General features: G+C 48.2%; 1 pseudogene; it reads right to left on the reverse strand.

The window, feature by feature from the left end:
* Positions 1-2,161: 2,161 nt before the first annotated feature.
* Positions 2,162-3,323, reverse strand: LOC132498945 (heterogeneous nuclear ribonucleoprotein A1-like; annotated as a pseudogene).
* Positions 3,324-6,092: the final 2,769 nt, after the last annotated feature.

The following is a 6,092-nucleotide window of genomic DNA, read 5'->3' on the forward strand; positions in this document are numbered from 1 at the left end:
TGGACATTGATAATAAACTCAATCAAAAAAAAAAAATCCCCTCACAAGGCTTGACATGGCCCGCGAGCTGCCAGTGTGAGCCCTCTGGGTTATCTGGCTCTTCCACTCCCTTCTGTTCTCCATCCGGTTCTCTGATTGTTTGGTGGGTCTGTGATTCCTGGGGGGTCAGGTGGGGTTGATCTGGGATGAGATTTCGGAGATGGCAATTCCTGCCCCCTGTCCTTCCACACATCCCCACGCTGTCATGTGTCACCCGACATTCCCAGGAGGTCACATATCGCACCAAATGAACATTCCGTGTGCTGAGTGCTCAGGGACCAGTGTCATCCTGTGCCACTGTCATGATTCTACCCAGGTGAGGTCTTCAAGGATGAATCATTGTGGACCAGCCCTGCAGGTTTCACGGAGACTGGAGCCCTGTAGGTTTTTACTAACAAAAAGAAAAGAAAAATTCTGATTGTCCCCTGTGTGTCTGGGAGGACAAGCGCTCTGACTTATTCCTTGACGCATCCTCAGAGCCTCAGAGTCTAAGTACATAGTAGGCTCACAGCAGGGGAGGGTCACGGTGACTATAATCCCTGCGGGGGCAGAGGCAGGACTTGAAGGTGGAAATACTGAGCCCAGATTTCCGAGGTCTGAATGAAAGCAAATCAGGATCAAACAGCATGGGGCTCACTAAGAGTTTGCCTTAACTATTTTTTTGTTTGTTTTTAAAAAAATATTTATTTATTTATTTGGCTGCATTGGGTCTTAGTCGCGGCACGTGGGATCTTCGTCTGGGCACACGGGCTTCCCTCTTGTTGTGGCAAGTGGGCTTGGTTGCCCCGCGGCATGTGGGATCTTATTTCCCTGACCAGGGATCGAACCTGAGTCCCCTGCGCTGGAAGGCTGATTCTTAACCACTGGACCACCAGGGGAGTCCCTTAACTCTTAATTAGATTTTTTTTTAGAGCAACCTTTAAATGGTTACTTTTAAAGTACTCAAAAAATGGTATAGATGATCTTATCTGCAAAGCAGAAATAGAGACACAGATGTAGAGAACAAACGTATGGATACCAAGGGGGAAGGGGTGGGTGGGTGGGATGAACTGGGAGATTGGGATTGACATCTATACACTATCGATACTAAGTATAAAACAGATAACTAATGAGAACCTAACATTTAGCACAGGGAACTTTACTCACTGCTCTGTGGTGACCTAAATGGGAAGGAAATCCAAAAAAGAGGGGATATATGTATAGGTATAGCTGATTCACCTTGCTGTACAGTAGAAACGAACACAACATTGTAAAGCACTTATACTCCAATAAAATTAATAAAATAATAAAAAATAAATAAAAGTACTCAAAGCCACACAAGCTTGTAAGTTTTGAAGCCCAGAGCACTTTAAAAAAAAATTATGGTAAAAATACATAAAATAAAATTTACCATTTTAACCTTTTTTTTTCAAGAGGGTACTAAACTGTTTATTTATTACACATGATAATGGATGATACACAAGCTTCATTCCCATCTATATCTGGTACCATAATCCAATTTAGATATATTGCATAGGATGTGCCAACAATCATATTAATAATCAAAAAACTCCAAGACTTTGCTTGGGGGACCCTTTTCACGGTGAACTCCAGGTCACAACGCAGTAACTGTCAGTTCAACTACACCAAGATTTCAGAAGACAATAGCTTCTCCACCAAAGCAGGTTATAAATAAATTTTGAATGGAACCTGGCATCACCCTGAAGGAATTCTAACTTCACACTGTTGGGGTAGTTTACCAAAATGGCTTCATAGTAGACTAACTTTACACAGCACATTAAAAAAAAAGACACATTTATTCAGCGTCATGATCAGACTATTACATTTAGCAATCAACAGCATGGGTGCAAAAAAAAAAATCTATATTAAAACCCTTTGTTAGGGGGCTTCTCTGGTGGCACAGTGGTCGAGAGTCCGCCTGCCGATGCAGGGGACACGGGTTCGTGCCCTGGTCAGGGAGGATCCCACATGCCGCGGAGCGGCTGGGCCCGTGAGCCATGGCCGCTGAGCCTGCGCGTCCGGAGCCTGTGCTCCGCAATGGGAGAGGCCACAACAGTGAGAGGCCCGCGTACTGCAAACAAACAAACAAACAAACAAGCAAACAAAAAAACCCTTTGTTGGAATGCTTTACATTTCCACAGAACAGAAACTAAAATAAACTGTTATACAATTAGTCACAAATACAGTCCTCGAGTTTTGCCCATACACATGAGTATTGTCTAAAACATGTCTTCTTTGTAGCAGCTAGGCCCTGCCACCACTGTGTTTGGCTGAGTTCACAAATCCGTTGTAACCTGTAGCTTCCCTGTCACTTCTCTGGCTCTCCTCTCCTGCTAAGCTTTGTTTCCTGGCAGTCATCAAAACCTTCTGCCACTGCCATAGCTCCTGCTGCTGCTGGAACCACCATAGCCACCTTGGTTTCGGGGTTTGGCAAAGTATTGGCCTCCACCACCATAGGGGCCAGAACTTCTGCCTCCAAAGTTTCCTCCTTTCCTGGGTCCAAAATTTGAAGATTGATTGTTGTAACTGCCAAAATCACTGTAGCTTCCACCACCTCCAAAATGGCTTCCATCGTTACCAAATCCATGATAGCCATTTCCACTGCTACCATATTCCCCGCCACCACGGCTGCCACCAAAGGCACCTCGACCACTGAAGTTTCCTCCACGACCACCACCAAAGTTTCCAGAACCACTTCGACCCCTTTGACTGGATGAGGCACAAGCCATCTCTTGCTTAGATAGGGCTTTCCTTACTTCACAGCTGTGGCCATACACGGTGTGGTCTTTCTAAATGACAATCTTGTCTACAGAGTCATGGTCCTCAAAGGTTACAAAGGCAAAGCCTCTCTTTTTGCCATTGCCTCGATCGGTCATGATTTCAATCACTTCAATTTCCCCATACTGTTCAAAATAATCTCTTAGGTGATGTTCTTCAGTGTCTCCTTTAATGTAACCAACAAAAATCTTTTTCACAGTTGAGTGGGCACCGGGTCTCTGAGAATCTTCTCTTGAGACGGCCCTCTTTGGTTCCACAACTCTTCCATCCACCTTGTGTGGCCTTGCCTTCATGGCTGCACCCACTTCCTCCACAGTGGCATATGTGATAACCCCGAAGCCTCTGGAGCACCTGGTGTTTGGGTCCCTCATTACCACACAGTCTGTGAGCGTTCCCCACTGCTCACAATGGCTCCTCAGACTGTCATCAGTTGTTTCAAAGCTCAAACCTCTGATGAAGAGATTCCTCAGCTGTTTGGGCTCTTTGGGTGACTTTGACTTAGACATGATGGTAGTGGAGGGGCGGGGAGACGTCAACGATGCTTACTCGGCGGCGTCCATGGGCAGAAAGCCCATTTTAACCTTTTTTTGGTTTTGTTTTGTTTTGTTTTTGTGGTACGCGGGCCTCTCACTGTTGTGGCCTCTCCCGTTGCGGAGCACAGGCTCCGCGGCTATGGCTCACAGGCCCAGCCGCTCCGCGGCACGTGGGATCTTCCCGGACCGGGGCATGAACCCATGTCCCCTGCATCGGCAGGCAGACTCTCAACCACTGCGCCACCAGGGAAGCCCCATTTTAACCATTTTTAAGTGTACCTTTCAGTGGCACTAAGTACATTCACATTCTTGGGCAACCGTCACCACCATCCATCTCCAGAACTTTTCCATCATCCCAAACTGAAACTCTGTTCCCATTAAACAATATGCCAATTAGATTTTATGGCTTAATGATGGGTCGGTGGTGGGGGTCTGGTCAGGTGAAATGGGCTTCTATGGGAGTTGGTGGGTATCCCATTGCTGGAGGTGAGCAAGCAAAGACTGGTGTCAGATACAGGGATTAGCTGAATGGCACTAGTCTATGACTCTGTACTGGTCTTGACCAGGATTCTGTCGGAGGATGAGACAAAAAGCCTCACTTGTTGCTGAGGTGGGAGGTTTTGCTGTGTGGGTTTTTTGTGTGTCCCAGGGGACATGATTTGACCTGCAGTTTACCTGTATTAAAAAAAAAGCTGTCCAATAATGAGGCTCCATCATACCTCACGTAGCCCACAATCTAATCAGGTCAGTCTGAGTCCAGACCTGAGACATGGCGAGTTCATTCATGCTTCGGCCCATTCCATCACCTTCCAGAATACATGACAGCCCCCCTCCACCCCTGCAAGAGGGTGCAGACACTGTTGGTTGTCTACTTAACAGCCATACCCTCGCCCCCTCGATGACAGACCTTTACTTTGTTCGGGATTCAGATGTACTCAGGGAAGGTGTGCCCAGTGCCAGGGCATGAATCATGATTGTTCTAAGGTGTGGACTCTGAGCCATGTTGTGGTTATTCCATTGCTCTTTGCCACTGTAATCGTGGTGGTAAATTCCAAGATGGATGGATGACTTGGTCAGGAGCTCAGGAGTGGCTTGTCTGAGCTGAGCCCTGAAGGGTGAGTGAGTTAACTGGGGGTTGGGGTTGGGGTGGGGCAGTTCTAGAGAGAACAGCATGTACAAAGGCCCTGTGGTCAGTAGGGTATGAAACTTCTGAGGTGAGAAAGCCAGCCTGTATGTCTAGAGTGCAGAGAATCTGGAGAGTGTGGCAGGGCCCAGACCCCAGAGGCCTTGCAGGCCGGGCCAGGAAGTGGGCCTTTAACTCAAGAACAAGTGAAGCGTTTTAGGTGTGTGTGTTGGGGCTTGGGGGTGCAGGTGTTATAAAACATGGTCAGATTCGCCTTTTGAAATTTATTCTGGTTGTGTGTGAGGAAATCACTGGGGGGAAGGCAGAGTTGATGCTTTAATCTTCTAACTTTATGTCCAGTAAAAGTCCAAAATCCTCCACAGTTTCAGAGATCCCTGGACACTTATGTTTTCACCACTTCCCCTGCCATTCTTGCTTCTTCCTGAGCGATTTCTCCTCGGTACTGTGCTGACTCAGATATGAAACTTCACTCCTTCTCCATTTCCATAAAACCCTCCTCTTGACAAATACTGGTGCGTGAAACATAGATCTTGGGGTCATAGAGAGGGGTGATATCAGGTCCCACACAGAGGACACTTTACAGGGCATTTTAGATAAGTCTATTCTTCCAGACCTTTCAGGGATACTCTGTTCCCTCCCCTCCCCCAGTCCAGTAGCTCATCTCCAGATCCTCCCCCAACCCTTTGCCTGGTCACCCCGGCTCCTCTCTCCTCCTCCCCTTCGCTTGTCTCTGGGATCCCCTCCCCTCTCCCAGGGGGCACTGGAACAGTAGGATTCATCTCCCGCTGACACACAGAGCAATTCCACTCTCCCCAGCTCCCTCTCCAAGCTTGCAGATCCCAAGTCACAGTTCACAAACCTGACCATGACTTCTGTTCATTTTCTCCTACGCCTGCCTTTGATGGAGCCCAGCCTCCCATTTGCAGCCTTTTTGCAGCCTTTTTGACACCTCTGGCGGTTTTGTTAACTTTCTTGTTACTTTCAAGCATGAAAAAGTCCAAAGTTAAATCTCACATCTGATTGAACACCCACCTCTCAGCTCCCAGGGCCTTACTGGAGGGACTTGGAGGGGGTGGGGTGGCCTGCTCCTTCACCCCCTTTCCTCCTGTCCTTTGGGTCCCTTTCTTCTCTGGTGGGCTATGGTGGGGACAAGAAACACAGAAAGGGCCTCATCTCTTATCAGGTGGTGATGCCGTGGTCCTTTCTGTGTGATGTCCTTGCTTCTGTGGCCCTTACTGGTGGCTCTTGATGTCCCCTGTGTGGCAGGTGTCTATGCAGTCTGGACAGATGGGTGATGGAAGGAAGGAGGCTGTATTGGCATTTGTGTTGGATGAATGAACGGCGGGATGGTGGATGGATCGGTGGTGCACAGATTGGGGGAAAGGGACACTGAGAGATGGAGGAGGGAATAGAAGGCATTGGGCGTTCTCACCTGGAGGTCTCTGACTGCCCCTGTCTGGTCCTCAAGCTCCATGGCAACATCTGAGAAGGCTCAGCAGTATCCGCTCTTGATCCTCAGTGGGTGGGCAATGGGTAGAGAACGTGGTGGGAGAGTAACTGGAGAGGGGGGAGGGAGAGAGGGGATGGGTCTTCTCACC

The sequence above is a fragment of the Mesoplodon densirostris genome, chromosome 11 (assembly GCF_025265405.1).
Source record: "Mesoplodon densirostris isolate mMesDen1 chromosome 11, mMesDen1 primary haplotype, whole genome shotgun sequence".
Classification (NCBI taxonomy): Eukaryota; Metazoa; Chordata; class Mammalia; order Artiodactyla; family Ziphiidae; genus Mesoplodon; species Mesoplodon densirostris.